Source organism: Anser cygnoides, chromosome 7 (genome assembly GCF_040182565.1).
Source record: "Anser cygnoides isolate HZ-2024a breed goose chromosome 7, Taihu_goose_T2T_genome, whole genome shotgun sequence".
Taxonomy (NCBI): Eukaryota; Metazoa; Chordata; class Aves; order Anseriformes; family Anatidae; genus Anser; species Anser cygnoides.
This window is the reverse complement of record NC_089879.1, coordinates 32,306,685-32,323,805: the sequence shown is the minus strand read 5'-3', so window position 1 is coordinate 32,323,805 and position 17,121 is coordinate 32,306,685. Positions and strand designations below refer to the sequence as shown.

General features: G+C 36.2%; 1 long non-coding RNA gene across 1 annotated transcript in view; it reads left to right on the top strand.

Annotated features, from left to right (window-relative positions):
• LOC136791276 (uncharacterized) overlaps window positions 1-17,121 on the top strand; it is a 384,451-nt gene that overhangs the window by 305,392 nt on the left and 61,938 nt on the right. The window lies entirely within an intron of this gene.

Below are 17,121 nucleotides of genomic sequence, written 5' to 3'. Positions count from 1 at the left end.
TGGCTCTCTGATCTTTAACGGAGGTATATATTATATAGTATGTATTTCAGCTATTATTATGAACAAGCATTTTACATAGGCTGTAAACTTATATGGCTTTTTAGATGGGTAAAATATGTTTTTTTCCTTAAGACACTTGGGATCTGTATTAGGCAAGACAAATGTTGAGACTTAGGACAACTGTTTGGGAAGTGCAAAGCGTATGTTAGGATAATTTGAGAGACTGCAGAGAAGACTCCTGGCACTAATGGCTTAGGATGGAAAGAATTCTTGGCAGATGAAGGCAGTGAAGGCATTCCAAGTGTGGGCAGCCAATGTGACAATGCTTAGGCAAAATATCCAAAGAGATGTAGGAAAGGCTACAGAATTGTGGAAAACTTGCAGAAAGCTTTAAGTAGAACTGAAAGCAAAAGGATTTGTGTGATGGAAAAGGCTTATACCCAAAGCATTAAACGTCAGGAAGGCAGTTTTGAATTTGATGCAGCCAGAGATAGAAAGCCAGTGGACTTTTCAAGAAGTAACTCGTCACTTTTTATGTGGTGTTGCAGAATCTGTGTGCTGCAGAATGCTGTATGCACGCTTCCAAAATAGCTGACATGCAGAAATGACATGGTAAGTTGGCCATGCACTTTTACTTGAACAAATTCACATATTTCTGTATTAGTATATATCACACGCAGAGATACAGATAATTTATGGGGATACAACAGCTGTTGTACCACATAGTGGAGAAGAAGTCAATATGTCTGCATTCTGCAAAAAATGTTGATCCTGTTGACAAGGGAATTATATGATGTGTAACAGTTATAGAATATGCATCTATTCAGCATAAAAGCTAATGTATCTCATTTATACTGGCCTTTCCAGAAAGCAAGAGAGGGACTCTTTTGTCAGGGAGTGTAGTGACAGGACAAGGCGGAATGGCTTTAAACCAAAAGAAGAAAGATTTAGATTAGACAATAGGAAGAAATTCTTTACTCTGAAGGTGGTGAGGCACTGGAACAGGTTGTCCAGAGAAGCAGTGGATGCCCCATCCCTGGCAGTGTTCAAGGCTAGACTGGATGGGGCTTTGAGCAACCAGGTCTTGTGGGAGGTGTGCTTGCCCGTGGCAGGGGGTTGGAACTAGATGAGATCTAAGGTCCTTTCCAACCCAAACCATTCTATGATTCTCTGATTCATTTGTCTGTTCCTACTGTATGAGTCAAAACAGCAGTCTATCTCTTGAAGGACAGTTGCTCTAACAAGGGCCTCTGTAGACAGTCTTCAAGTTGAGAAATGGTAAAGGAAATATAAGTATTCCCACATAGATCACATACACTGTTGACCAGTAGAGGGTATTGGATAAATTCAATACAAAATCATTTCAAACCTAGCTTACTGTTGATTTATTGTTGATTTAACTTCACGGGCAAATTACACGTTTTCATCTGAGCTACATGATCTTCTACACATAGCAAATTAGATGATTATAAGCTCCATCATATGACTGTCATCTTCACTTACTGTCACATAGATTAATGAAAAATAAGGCAACCTTTTGCAGATTTGGATGGAATTATATTATTACAAGGGTTACAATAAACAAAATATACAAAAACATTGCTGCAATTTAGGAAAATAAAAACATATGCACACATACATAGTAAGAATGAGAGTAAATTTGTGAAATGTTTGAAGATCTGCAGCTTTTATTTTTAATACTTCTGCATATGAAAACTGTCGACTGTATTTAAAACAGGCAGCTCAAGTTGATGCCAGGGTTCATTTACACTGAAGTGGAAGTGTAGCAAAGATTTTAAGGAAAAGAAGAGCAATACTTCACAAAGATACCTTACATTGTCATGTGCAGTTCTATATTCATAAATTAGACTCTTTTTGTTTGTTTGTTTTTTTGTCTCTAGGTGTGATTCTTTCTCTCTCTTCTTCCTTTCTCCATCTTCAGTTAGGAGATTATAAATTAAATGGAAGTATTTACTAATAATTTCTAGCTATGTTCAAATGGGATATGATATGTGACCCCATCATTAAATTTTTCATTCTGTTTATATATTGTGTACATCACATTGTTCATGTGCATCTTTTCTTCACTAGATTTGAAACATGGGGATGTAAGCCTAATAACTATTTTCAAATACTGTAAGGTCCTTGGTCTTTAGTCGTTGTCCTAATAGCCTCTTAGACTAGCCACATTAGAATAAATTATTTCACAGAGTCAAGCAAGCTGCAGAGCTACATTATTCCACTTTCTGTTTGCAACAAGCAGAAGCCTACATGACACAAGTGATTTAGGCCGTTATTTTGGGGGATTAGAATAGTCAAGGAACTTGGAATTGACAGAAAGTTTAGGTGTCAATGCCTAAGGCACACATAAACCAGTCCAGAATTTCCACATGTTGGAGCACTTGGCTACAAATCTCATTTGAAATTCATCTGTATTCCAGTCTTTTCTCATGAAGAAAAAAGAACAGAATGTTATTTTGAGAGTATTTCCCTGGATGCCACTCTATGCCAAAGAGCAGCTAGGCTATTGGATTGGTTTTGTTTCCATATTTCCGTTACATTTATTACATTTCTACAAAGCATTTGTCAAGCTCTTCCTTTGTAGATCATCCTTTTTTTTTTTTTTTGGTGGATGTCACATATGATTTTACCAAATGACTTTTTCAATTACTAAATTTAACTGCCAGTGATTGTCCCCCACCCTACTTTATTACTCAGACAGTGCAACCTGTTGTTCCTACATGTTATCCTTATTCATTATTATGATCATATCCTATTCTAGTCTTGAATTGAAAAAAAAAAAAAAAAAGAAGGTAGGCAGGGTGGAAAGAACGGAAAAAAGTCCTTTTTTCTTGTAATCTTTCATGGGTTATAGTTTTTCCTACACACAGTCACAATACTTCACAAAAATTTCCAACAGAAATGTATGTTGATTATCATACTGTATGTCTTTGATATACTGGATGTAGTGTGGTAATCCATGCATGGTGTGTATCTGCTTTGCTCAAATCAGTCAGATCAAAATTCTGTTTTGTTCAGCTATTAGCATATATATCTCCTATTCCTTTTTTCTTCATTCAAAGTGATGCAGCAGAAAGGCCTCTTTCTAGAAGGAACAGTGTTTCACCTTCTCTTGTAATAAAATTTGTTGAATGCAGGCAAGAGAGGGAAAGTTTAAGAGGAAAATTGCTAATGTAATATCTTGTTGAAGGATCTTCAACTGCAAGGTGGCACATTTTCAAAGGTACTTTTGAAAACAACTTTTCATGAGATCAGTCTACCGAAGTAGAAAATGACAGCTGTGCATACCCAGTAATTCCCTCTTTAAGGCACATTGTTCTGTTTTAAGCAGAATTGGAATTATTTTTATTTTGAATCTGTTTTTTTTTTTTAATTTGTTTAATTATTAGCATAATAGCTACATTTAAAATTACACTTAAGACTAAGAGGTAATGCTATAAAATGACAAAAATGTCACTTCTGTCTCCTGAAGTGTATTGTTCTGAACTCCTAATAAAGCAAACAAAAGCTGCTTAGTGACTAAAATTGAGGGCAATTTAATGATGTCTGCTGGTTCAGTTTTGCCTGAGGAATTTCCAGCATATGAAGAGGTATGAGAATGGTAAGACAGATATCGTCACAGAACATTCCGTTTCCAAATCTTAATTTGGTAAATCATCTGATTTCAGTGCAAGTGAACTGATATAGGAATACTGAGATTTGGATTACATGTTGACTTGCATGAAAAGTGTTTAATAAATGCATGTCATAGTGAAGACTGCAGAGGTTGGTAAAGATACAGTCTTTCTTCATACTTGGATATGTATCTAGTTCTGACAGACTCTGTGAATAGATAAATGTGAATGTGGGTAGACATCAAACCAACTGATCTTTAGTTCCCTCTTAGTGTCTCACACTCTTCAATATACATAGCTGCCAATGTATACAGGTATATCCTCTCCAGCTCAATAGCATGAACAACGTCTGTCCTACTTCTCCAGCCTGTCAACTGTCATATATCTTCTGAAGCTTTCGTTGGCATTTTTTGGTTTTATTTCGATCTAACAAACTGTTTCCCTCATTTTGCGTTTCCTTGAAATGAGGATAATAATCTGATAATCTTTTTAATGTCACATGCTTTCTCTACTTTTTTAAGTTATAAACTCTTTGGGACCTTGTCTTCCTCTTCCTTCCTTCCTTCCTTCCTTCCTTCCTTCCTTCCTTCCTTCCTTTCCTTCCTTCCTTCCTTCCTTCCTTCCTTCCTTCCTTCCTTCCTTCCTTCCTTCCTTCCTTCCTTCCTTCCTTCCTTCCTTCCTTCCTTCCTTCCTTCCTTCCTTCCTTCCTTCCTTCCTTCCTTCCTTCCTTCCTTCCTTCCTTCCTTCCTTCCTTCCTTCCTTCCTTCCTTCCTTCCTTCCTTCCTTCCTTCCTTCCTTCCTTCCTTCCTTCCTTCCTTCCTTCCTTCCTTCCTTCCTTCCTTCCTTCCTTCCTTCCTTCCTTCCTTCCTTCCTTCCTTCCTTCCTTCCTTCCTTCCTTCCTTCCTTCCTTCCTTCCTTCCTTCCTTCCTTCCTTCCTTCCTTCCTTCCTTCCTTCCTTCCTTCCTTCCTTCCTTCCTTCCTTCCTTCCTTCCTTCCTTCCTTCCTTCCTTCCTTCCTTCCTTCCTTCCTTCCTTCCTTCCTTCCTTCCTTCCTTCCTTCCTTCCTTCCTTCCTTCCTTCCTTCCTTCCTTCCTTCCTTCCTTCCTTCCTTCCTTTTTTTTTTCTTTTTCTTTTCTTCCCTCCCCCCCCCCCCCTTTTTTTTCCCCAAGTAATATGAGGTACTTTTCAGTTGGGGACTCTGAGTGTGTAAGTAGTGAAATAGAGAGTGGGTTCAGTTCTCACTTCTGCGCCAGCAGTATCTGACTGATATATTTTCATCAGCAATTTTTCACTAAGTACAGCTTTCAACATTGTTTCATATAATCCTCTTTCTTCACCAATGCTACATTTTTTTTTACTGAAAACATGATTAGTATTTCTAGAGAGAAATGATGTGACTTGGTTATAATTAAGCGCCACAAAACCCACACAACTTGAAAATGATTCTCATTTGCAGGTGTTGATTATCTTTAGTTTTAAGTTAATATCATTCTAATGTTGTGGTTAATAGTAGTGTCCTGTCATCTTTCAAATGTAAGTGTAAATTTCAATAGAAATCTCTATTTGTTTTGGAAAGTGTTATACCTCATGATAATTGGCATCATTTAGCAACAATATCATGTAAATGAAAATGATTTTTGTCCTGAATTCAGGACATCAGAACAAAGTAGTTTTTCACATTAAGAGGAGCAACCAGAGGCACAGGAAAGTGAGAACTGTAACACCTTGAGGTACTGGAGAAGTTGTTCACAGGTGCCAACTCTCTTTACTTTACAGTTTCAGAAATGAAGATGAATTAGTTCTTGGAAGGACAGCATCAATATTGTAGGGCGAGAATAAAGGCTGTGAGCACCCAGTGTTGGGATTACACTACATGGATAAAATTTACCTTTACTCCCTGGCTTTCCAAGCTCTTTGTGATCATTCTTTGATGCCCCCAAACCCAGCTTTTGCTAGCTGATAGTTCTGTGATATATGTATGAATATCATAACTTGAAATGAGGGCAGCTTGCTAGCATACCTGAGCAAAGGGAACCACCTCCACCCACCTTTAAAATTTTCACTTGCTAAAAAATCATTTAAAAATCTATGCTGTTCTTTTCTCTTGATTTTTTTTCACAAGTTGTGTTTTTAAAGCCCCAGCTGAACCAGCTAGGATAAAACTGAACCAGCTGCATAGGTACTGGACAAAACATTCTTCCAAAAAGGTGTTATTTGTGCTTCAAAGTCTAAGCAGACTAAACAGAAAACCTAAGCAAAGATAGAAAACAAGAAATGTCATCTCACTTTACAAATGGGAAAAAGCACATGAATAGACCTAAGCTAATAAAGTAGACAGTATACTCTTCACCCTTCCACTGAGAGTAGTTCAAAGAGCCTTAAATTGTCACTGAGTCTTATAACACTGACACGGGTTAGCTCGTTAGTTCTGCTGAGACATATGCTGTAATAGAGATGGTCTATATTGGGCACGGGAACTGGAATTTTGCCATACATTTGATTTGGACATTCTAGTCTAAGACTGTGCGCTGCTCTATGGGGAGCTGTTTAAGCGTGCTCAGAGACTGTATAAATAACTCTATGACAAAGGTATGGGTTGTCCCCAGATCCCCCATTGTTGTCTTTGTTGCCAAATATACATCTGTTTGGTACTCTCACTGCTGAATTTCCCCTTTTTATTTTTCAGTTGATTATGCTATTTTTCTTCTATCAAACACATGTGGAAAGGGCTAACACAAAATATCAAAAACTATGCTCTTATTGTATTGGAAATAGAGTAAAGAAGATACAGTGAAATAAAAAGTCTCATTTCAAAGTCACAGAAATATTTTCATCTCTCTCTACAAGCTGAATAATCTATTTTTTGTCTGCATATCTGTTAGTAAAAGTCAGATGATCTAGCCTGTGTTATGCTTACTAGACTAATCTCTGACGATTTATTGGTCTTTCTCCTTCTGTTTTCATTTGCTGTGCCAATTTGTCTGTATAATGAAGGAGCTTTTTTTTTTTTTCTGATTTAAATACATTTTTGATGCATTTCAGGTGGCCAATCTTGGTTGTTCAAATCACTGCTGTTTCATAAAGGGAGAATCAGTAAAACAGTAGCTGTGATCAGTCCACTGTAGGTGGCACTAGCAGACATAGCAAGCGCCTCTAATTCACTGTTACTAGGGTGAAGTTGATATAGCATTGCAATTTCACTGCAACAGCATATGGCAGACAGTGCAAATTTCAGGTGGGCAAGCACTGACCTGTCTCTGTCTAACCATAATCTTTAACATTTGCAGAATGCCAGTTAAAAATGTTCCAGAAATGATGATAGCTGCTTGGTGCAGCAGTAGGCATTTGTACAGCTTCATTATTATCTTTATTGTTAGGTAACTGTCTAATTTCATCTTCTGTCTGTTTTTTTTGTAACACTTCAATTTTATGATTAAATTTGGCTCTCCTATTGTACTCACATAATGCCTTTATCTTTTAACACTCCATCTATTCTGAACTTCCTTCTTGAGAATATCAGCTTCCATGCAGGGAAAGGGGGAAGAAATTTCTTTTCAAAATGGCAATGAGAATAAGCCAGGGAGGGATGTCATATCAGAAAACAAACCTGACGTATTCTTTCCTCTTCATATTCTGCAGGCCTCCTTGACTTAAAATCCCAGACTGGATTCTGCTTCAAGGAGAAATTGGTCTGTTGCTGTTTTTTATGCTGATACTGCATCATGTTTCTGTACCAGTAGCCAATCAAGTGAAATATGAAGCTAGTATTTTAAAGCTCTATATTGTATTTCTTTTTCTCTAGTTCTTTTTGCCGCTCTTAAAAGGAAAAAAAAATAAAAAATATCCCATTTTGATCTTACTTTTACCTCAGTGAAATCAGATAATACAAAGCTGAGTACAAAGGTTTACAAGGCCAGGTTGAGTCCATGTAATCTGTTCATGTGCCTCATGTCAAGCATTAAGTGCGTAGGTTTGGTAGGATAGTGATGATTGGGGCAGCAACTGTAAAAATGTGAACATGGCTTACTAGCTGACCAGTTGCTCATACAGCTATTTGAGGGGATGTTGAGAAAATTCCCTTAACAATCTTGTTAAACCCACTTCGATTGTAAAGGATGACTATTGCATTTTACCTCCCTGAGGCCTTAATATGCTGAAGCAGACAAGCTGTGCAGTTTTTCAGGAGGATATAGACTCCTAAAAATAAATTAATCATATACAATTTTTCATGCTGACAGATGTTGAAGTTGATAAACATTTTTGTGCATGATGTTCTGGTTTCTCTAGCCTAATTTGGCCATAATTTTTACTTCCCATCTGACTATGTAAAATAATGTACAGAAATGTGGTATGTTGTCCTTAAAGGCAGAATGGTTTCTGCTAGTCGTATGCTCAGGAAGAATCGTTGCCCATCCAGCATATGAGGCTAATGTTGGAGCAGAGTTTAGTTAATGTCACGTTCTCATCGTGGCCTTAGATAGGTATTTGGGGCCAGATGTAAAAATGCTTGAAGACATCTATCGGAATTTTCAAAACCACTCTAATAACTTCTATGCAAAACCTATTTTTAATCCATTTGTATGTTTAGATATGTAATTATTTTAAAAAGTTTACCTTTATCCTTTCTTTGATAAACTTTCTTTAGTATCTTGCCCCTTTTGGAGATAAAATATTTCTGTTCTGAGAAGTCTAGAAATGGTTTTCATGTGAAAGAGTGTAGTCTCTCCTCTCAAGGCTCTGTCAGCTGATACACAGTTTCTTGGCTTCAGTTGCCAGTGCTTGTTAGTGGTTTAAAAGACTAATTTTGCTTGTTTTTGCAATACCCATCACCATCTTTGCAAGCAAGCAAGGCTGAGGAGGAATCAGGCATAGCAAGAGCTGCACAGGGTGCAGGGACCCTGACTGCCTTGGCCAATGGGTGAGAGCCTCTTTTGGCAAGGGGAGAGTTGAGTTGCCCCATATCAGCAGTGTTCAACCCAGCTTCTGGAAGGACCCTCCCCAGTCCCATCACTCATGTCAATAGCAGTTAATATCTCATGTTTGCTCACAAAGGGATGTTGCTGAGAAGCTAGCAGCTCTTTATTTTCCAGGATGGCAGTTTTTTGGATCAGCTCCCGTCTGGCTCAGTGTTAGTTCACAGCATAGAGACTGTCCTGCCAAGAGTGATCAATGATCTCCTGTGGGTTATCAATTGTGGTCACCGATCCATCTTGATCGTAGTTGATTTGTCATCATCTGGGGACTGTATGGACCACAAGGTTTGCTGTCATTACAAATTTTCAATAATCTCACATACCTGACATTAGTACTATGTTACGGTGTTCCAGTACTATCCGATGTTGTTCAGATACAAACACGTAGGCAGCTATGCTGTAAATCTCTTCACATTTTCTTCTTCTGGTATCTGTTTATTTTCATATTGGGATTAAACATACCCTGGGCAATGCTAAAATAGTAAAGTGAAGGGAGAAATAATTTTCACTAATTCCAAGTTCAGGTTTTCTGCTTCTGCAAGTTAATACTAATATTTTGTTATGTCTGCAGTTTTCTTGTCCATGCTAAAATTCAAGATTCAAGACTGTTGTAATATTGGCTTCTTATAACTGGGCAATGTCTTCTGTATTACATAGATCATTGCTATACCTCAGCTCCATTACCAGAGCTTTCTTTCCGTTTCTCTCAGGAAACCTGAAATACTTAAAGCTAATCCTACCTGTGACTTGTGCCTACAAAGCAGGCATGCACATCTATCAGGTGATGTATACTTTTTGCCAACTAATAACATAATTTGTTCAGCTTACTATTGTGATATGCAAACTTTTATTAGACTGGAATCTCTCAATTTCAAAGACTAGGCATAGTTTTCAGGAGACATGCAGAGTCATTTCAATACAGCTTTTATACAAATGAAAAGTGTTTGCACTATGAATTGCACTAAAATCAAGAATGGAACAATGAAATGGTATGGCCAAATTATTTCTGTACTTTACCCTCTTTGCAATTTTCTTGTATTGTAGACAGGATTACAGTTAGAATAATGGCAGCAGCCTGCTTTGGGAAAGCTGAAGAATCCTTCTGTTTATGTGAGGTCCAGGGCACTCTGTGAAGCTGATCCTCAGTGCACTGAAAATGAAGTATAGGTATATACCTGGAGTAAAGTTTCCTATCTTTAATTGGGTGGTTGTTAGGGTCCTAACTATTTTTGAGGCTATAGACTGGCCAAATACTTTTATTGTTTATTTCACTTGAAATTGCTAACATTTCATTCATATCCATAACCATGCATCCTCAGAAATGAGTTAGTTTCATTGCAGGAGGTTTATGTATAGGGCTGGATCACGTTGTATTCAAACAAAGGATCACTGGTAGGAAAATGAGCTGCACATCTCTCTTATCTGTCAGGACTGAGTCAAGAATAAGAACAGTACAATAACAAAAATAAGAAGCTTTCTTTGAGACAGCAGTAGAATTACATCCTTCTTCCTACCATGTTGTCCATGTAGATGGTTAGGACGTGGCTTTGATAAAAGATCTTATTTGTGGAACAGAATTTATTGCTGGATAGGAAAACACATGTCTATCATCTGCCTGCTGGCAGTTTGCCACAGAAACATTACTTACGGTGCTGTTCTCAGGAGCTCCTTTGGAGGTACTGCTTAATGATGACAGCATTACTTCCTTTCTAGTAATCCTTCCTTCCTTCCTTCCTTCCTTCCTTCCTTCCTTCCTTCCTTCCTTCCTTCCTTCCTTCCTTCCTATTAGTCAACGGGATAATGATCTTTACAATATGACTGTATTTTTGGAGTATACTTATGATTTCCTTATAATTTGTGGATTTATTCCTCAAAATTTTAAATGTTTAAGGATTTGTTAAGGTGCAGAGCTCCTTGGCAGGCTCAATGTGAGTGGGGAAAGAAAGGACCTTTCTGTGTATTGGCTGTCCTGAGATAGCCTGTTGTGGCTGCATTGCCAGACAAATGTTGATGAGAGGGATTCTGCAACTCATTGTAAGTTCAAGTGTACTAGAAGGCTGAACCAAACTGGCTGTCTCACTGGGGAAAGAAGAGAAAAAAAAAAAAAAAAAAGGAGAAAAGAAAGTCTGTATCATGACATGCTGTATCATGACAGAAATAAATAAATAAATAAATACAGGTTTCCATTTACCTTTTGGGAAAATTTAGCTCCAAGGCATAGTGAAAAAACATTGTATGTAAATTTGATACTGATTGGAGCAATAGGATTGCTGGCTCCCATAGGTTGTTTTTCCAGTAAATTGATCCTGCCTGAGCTGCAGTTAACTTACCTTAAGGTAAAGCTGGAGGACTGGGACCTGGCACTGTGTAATGCTCTAGCTGAACAGCACTGAAAAATATACTAGATATACTTTGCATTTGAATGAAGTTTTAAAGTCACATGGGTAGACAGAGCTATAGACATTGGGAGTGTGCCAGCGGAGGTGACATGCTCAGTGGCTGCACAATTGCCATGAGAACCGAAATTATGAAATAACAGGTTAAAGTACTGTCGTAGGAATCTCTCACACAGTGCTCAAGGAAGCATTTCGTATCTTAACATTCTGTTTGGAGCTCCCGTGACAAAAATATGTTGTTGTGAAAGACGGGGAGAAAGGAAGAAAACATACTTCAGTATACATGGTATTGAACATTATGGACGGACGCACTAAGTCAGATACTAAAAAAATAAAAATAAAATAAAAAAATGCCAAAGTTAGGCTCTTAAATCCATATCTAGGCAGCCAATAAATTTCTTTTCCCCCCTGAAGAGTTGAGTACCCAGCAATTTCCATTAACTTCACTTAAAGCTGTACAAAGCCACCACTGGCCCTCTGCTCAATGCAAACTCATGTCCCTTGTCAGCAATATAAGTCTGCATGGAAGTGGCATACTTCAGTCGATCCAGAATCAGGTAAAACCAATAACCCTTACTGTTTTATTAATCTGTAGTTGCTTTCATACATTTAGTTTTCATTTTCCTCCCTTAACATGCTAGACGGGTGCAAATAACGCAAAAATTTACAAAAACACACCAGAGAAAAAACAAGCAAGACATGTAAATATGTTAGGAAAAAAAAAAGACTGAGAGAAGAATAAATCTTATTTCGATGAAATAAGAGTATGAAAGAATTTTTCCCTAAGAATCTAAAGCTGAAGATGGGCTGAGATAGCCAGCTGAGTATGTGGGCAAGTTAGTGTTTAGTGTGATAAATGTTGTTTATGTACGCACCAGCAGGAAGTAAACTGAGATGGCTTTTTCTTCACTTAAATCCTAAGAGTGGAGCATTTGAACAATTGCTGATCTTAAAGTATTGAGATTAATAGGGTCAATTTTTCCCAACCCCCCAACCTTTCATTAAGCTCCTAAAGAAGAAATAGCAGTCCAGAACCAGTCTAAGGATTGGAACAAGCCCTTTGGCGGTAAATAAAAATGAACTATTTTGACCTATTTTACATTTAGTGAATGTGTAGATATTCTAAATGATCTCCATAAGTAGACCATAAGTAATCATAATATTATTAACACAATTTAACAGGATATTTTAAAAATAGCATGCCTTTTTTTTCTATATACAATAAAAGTATGTGGAATCTCACTTGTGACTATAGATATTTAATCTTTTTTTTTATTATTATTTTTTTCTTGTGGCAATTTCTAGTAATCTAATGGAACATTTTAATTATGGCAATGAATTTCAGTTTTTAATAATAAAAATTACAAAATTCTTCATCTAGGTTAACTTGGTCTTATCCTAGGTCTTCTTGGAGAATCTCTTTGTCTTTTTCCATTATTGGCTCCTTTATATTTCTTTTCTGACTCTACGGAGAGTAAATTAAGAAGGTTATTCTGACCAAATGGCTGTAATATCTCATGTTCCTATTTGGCAGTTCTTCTGAGTGGCTTTTTAATCTTAGTTTCATACTACAAATGTATTTCCACTTAGAATAAACTACAGCTAGCTGCATGAATGTTCTACATAAATCGGAGTGCATTTAGACTTCTGATAAAATCTTCCAATAAACTTTTGTCTCTGTCATAAAATGAGGTAGGGTGCCATTCTTTCAAATTGTCGTCTTTGCAGCCAATATTAGCAAAATGAGTGTTCCAATGCTTATTATAACAACTAAAATTCAATTCCATATGTTGCTGTAGATATACATGCCTTTCTGGCCCTCATATTTGATGTAATGTTACTATTAGATGAAAACAAGATATTGATATTTTATTTAAAGAACATGACAAGACTTCATTTCCCATGGTTATAAACAATAGTCTAATATGTGTTGTTGCTTCCTGTGCAATTTTTTTGAATAGAAGTTTGCATTTATATTTATTACCTGAAGGCAAAACAATAGTTAAGAGAAAAACTGTCAAAAATCAAAGCAAAACATGTCATTTAATAATGAAAAAAAAAAAACCCACCTGAATAGAGTGTTTTTGAAAATAATATATTTCTGATGTGTTCTTGCCAGAATAGCATTAGGTAAATGTGTAGGCTATTACCACAGATACAAAATGCCTGTGAAATTCTACAGGTATGAATAAGACTTTAAATTGTACTGCCTTTTACAGTAATAATTACATGTAAGGAAAGTACACAAAGAGCCATAGGCTGTTATTTGTACAGAACTATCTGCCATTGTACAAATACTTCTTTGTGGAACATTGCTTTATGTTGATCTACAAAAACATATTTGTCTGGTGTCTGTTCATCTTTCTTAGATCTGAGTATAAAACATAGAATATTGTCTACTCTTAGCTATAAATCTTAGATTACTGGGCTACTAAAAGCGACAGTTTACCTATCTTTGGAACTCTTGGATTCCGTTAGAATAAGTCAGTCAAATGAAGTTTTTCCTAGTTTTTGTCAAGATTTGGACAATGGGACTGAAAAGCATAAACATGTTCAAGCATAACCTCCTCCATTGGTCTCCTTTACTTTTTTCCCCAGGCTTGTGTGTTAGCTTTGTAAACGCTATCCTGATACATGATTTGAATATTTGAAAATATATATTTGGAATTTTGTATTTGTGTAAGATGACGAAAGGTTCTCTGCAAAATTGGTATACAGTTTAGCAGGAGAGTTATAACTATTACTTGATTCCTTGTTTTGGGTTCTGATTGTTTTTGCTTTAACATGAGATTATATTGATTTGTAAGGACTTTTTACCTTGTAGTGGTGCACACTGAATTATCTGAACAAATAATAGTGTTCCTGACAGTACTGTGCTACTGAGAACTCAGTTGCTAGTAAAACATGTAATAAAGCTGCCTTCCAGCGTGGTCTGCCAAGGTTCAGTAGAAAACAAAAATCTAGTCCTGATTCTGTCTTTTGACACAAACATTCAAGGAAGCAGTCTGTTCTGGGAAAAGCATCTGAATCTTTTAACTGATATATTTATTCTCTAAAAAGACTTTTGATATGCTGCTAGTAGAAACCAGACTCTATAGCATAAAACAAAATAATAATAAACAAATAAACATGCAAAACCAAAAACAAAGATAGTCTGGAATTGCATCCAAAGATGTTATGTAAATGAGGACACCTCGAACAGGACTTCTTGCCCAAATTCTTCCTCCCATTCTTTTCAGGCAAGCTGTTATTTAATGATCATCAGGTTAGTCTGAGGGTTGGTTGGTTTGTTTATTTCTTTTTCCAAAACCGTGTACAAGGAGTTCATTTGCATATGCATTTTTAGTTAGTTTGTTTGTTTTTCAGCAGATTAGGCCTACTAGTAGCTCATGTATTTCTTCTTGAAAAGCAGAATCTACTTGTGGTCATTTTTAGAAGTTATAATTGTTAAAATAGTTTTAAACTTGAATCTCTGAAATATTTGCAGGTAATGCCGACATGGCATTAGAAGGGTTCATTAATTAGTTATTCTAATAACCTGAAGGTGATTCAGTATAATTCTAGCTAATGCATTTTGTAAATACTACTATGATTATACATTTCACTGACTTGTTATAAAATGATTTGTTCCCCTGACATATTCTTCTAAGTGAGAAGTAGTAGCTCAGCTGATCTTATCAAGAGGGAAAGGTGAAATTAATGAATGATTCAGTCAGTCTTTCACCCTTCATTAGCACTGAATTAATTTCTTAAAGAAATGAAAGATCATCTTGAAATGTTTAATGTGTAAATTTCATTTTAAACATGCACAAGTCCTCATCTATTTAGAGAGTAAGTCTTTAATGATGAAGTTTAAAAATGTATATATCCTTCACAAATGGCTAATCGCGCTGAGTTGCAAGACCTTCACTCTGCCTTGGTTCTGTACTAAAAACACACACAGGTTAGTAACCTTAATTTTAACAAGAAAGTAAACTGCTCTGTTTCAAGTGAATATTGCCTGTGTTGCTAATGTATAAACAGGATATGGTATTTTTTATTTACAGAGATAGAATTTCAGCATTTCAGAAGATAAGTGTAGAAATTATCACTATAGTTGAGTTTACAAAGTACTGGAAAACAAGGGTTCTCATTTGCTTTCATAATAAGCATAGAAAGTATGCTTTCCATTCAGAAAATATTCAGAAAACAAAAACAAAAACAAACAAACAAAAAACAATTAAAATGTTTGAATAAATACAAGCAATCTCAGACAGGGCACTTATAAATAGGTTCAGATAAAATAGTAGGGCAAGAGGTCTTGGAGGTATTTCTCATGTTTCCTTAAATGATACTGGTGACTCACTAGGTCACCCTTCTTTTGAATCAGCTTTGAACCAGTGTTTCATAAAGTACTAGTGGGAAGCTTAGTGTGGGAAGTGCTCTTTCAGATGAGACCATATGTGGCCATGAAAGTTTCCCCCATTCTCTCTTCAAGAGTAAGATTCTGAGGTTTGGAGTTTTGTTTAGCCTTGGTGAATTTCATTCCTCCTACTGCATCTAAAAATGACTCCTGTAATTTTAATTTTCCTTTATTTAAAAAATGAACAAAACCAAAGACTTGAGTGTTTTGTCATGTGAGGTCCGCTGAATTGTGTTCTTTAAGTGTTAATGTAAAATGTAACTGGAATCCACAATCCAGTCTATCAAATTATTTTATTCCTTTAAGAGTAGAAAGAGATGCTTTCTTTTATTATTCTTATTAAATACATATAACCCATGCAATAGGCTTTGCTATATTTAAAATGATGGCAGGCTGTGTAAAGTTTTTTCATTTCTTTTTTTTTTTCTAGTAGGTTCTGTTGCTTAGATCAGATGGGGATATTTTCAGAGAAAGATGTTTTTATCTGTGTAATTTATAATTTTGTGTGTGAAAGACAACACAACATGCTGAATATTCAGTCTTTTTTTTTTTTTAATCAAATATTCCTATATCATTCCCCTAAGGCATCTAAATGGATAAAAATGCTGTGTGTAATGTCATACTTACCTGGTAAAAATTCAGCTATTCTGTGTAGCAGTTTTTTCTGTTCAACACCATCTGGCAGCTGCAAGAAGCTTTAAATGAATAACTAACTAAATAAACAGCCAGCTATATCTGGAGGTAACCTTCCTTTTACTTCACCAACACCATTCAGGAGGTCCTAGCTGAAACATTTTTTGTGTTTAACTTACTGACACCACGTAGAATGCATATCATTTCTTTCAGAATATTCCTGCTTGAATAATTCTGAGATCCTTGATTTGATAGTGTAAGCATGGTAGTGAGTACATATGTCAGCCTTTTTACCGGAGTGATTCACATTATTATTGTGATTAAAGAGAAGGTGCTAAAAAGGTGAGGTCTTTTGTATGTTTCCAAAGTCTATATATAGCCACTGAAAAAGCAAGCAGCAAGCTTTAGGAAGAAAGACTTGGAAGGAGCAGTAAAACATTCAGAAAACCTGAAATTTTTTAGGTATATTTTAGGATCACATGTGGTTGGTTTTATGCTGATCCATCTGCTTCCATATTAGAGTCGCTGAAGTGAGACGAGGAGAAGAAGAAATCTTTAAATATGTATTGATATTTTCAATTATGCTTGTATACTGACCAATTTTTCTGAATATTTGCACACTACAATTATACCAGTTGGAGAGTTTACAGTCAAATATTTTGAATGGAATCTCAGGAATATATGAAACTTTGAAAATACTTAAAATACAAAAGAACATCATAGGTCATTTTCTATGTAGAGGTAAGGAAACTTTCCTACAGGTTCACTGCACAAACCTGGCTGCTTAGGCCAGTAGCTGAAGAGATGGGAGTTGGAGGAGATTGTTATGGGGGGCGGAGAAAACCTGGGGAAATATTGGCAGTGTATCTTGGTGGAGAGAATCACAGAATAGAATGGTTTGGGTTGAAAGGGACCTTAAAGATCATTTAATTCCAACCCCCCTGCCATGGACAGGGACAAACTAGGGTTTAAATGAATGAAATTAGACTTTTAATACCCTTTGCTGTTTCTTTGTATATAGTAACAGGGAACACATGAAATGGGCAATGAATAGGAGCTCCAGATAATTTGTTTTCCAAGCAA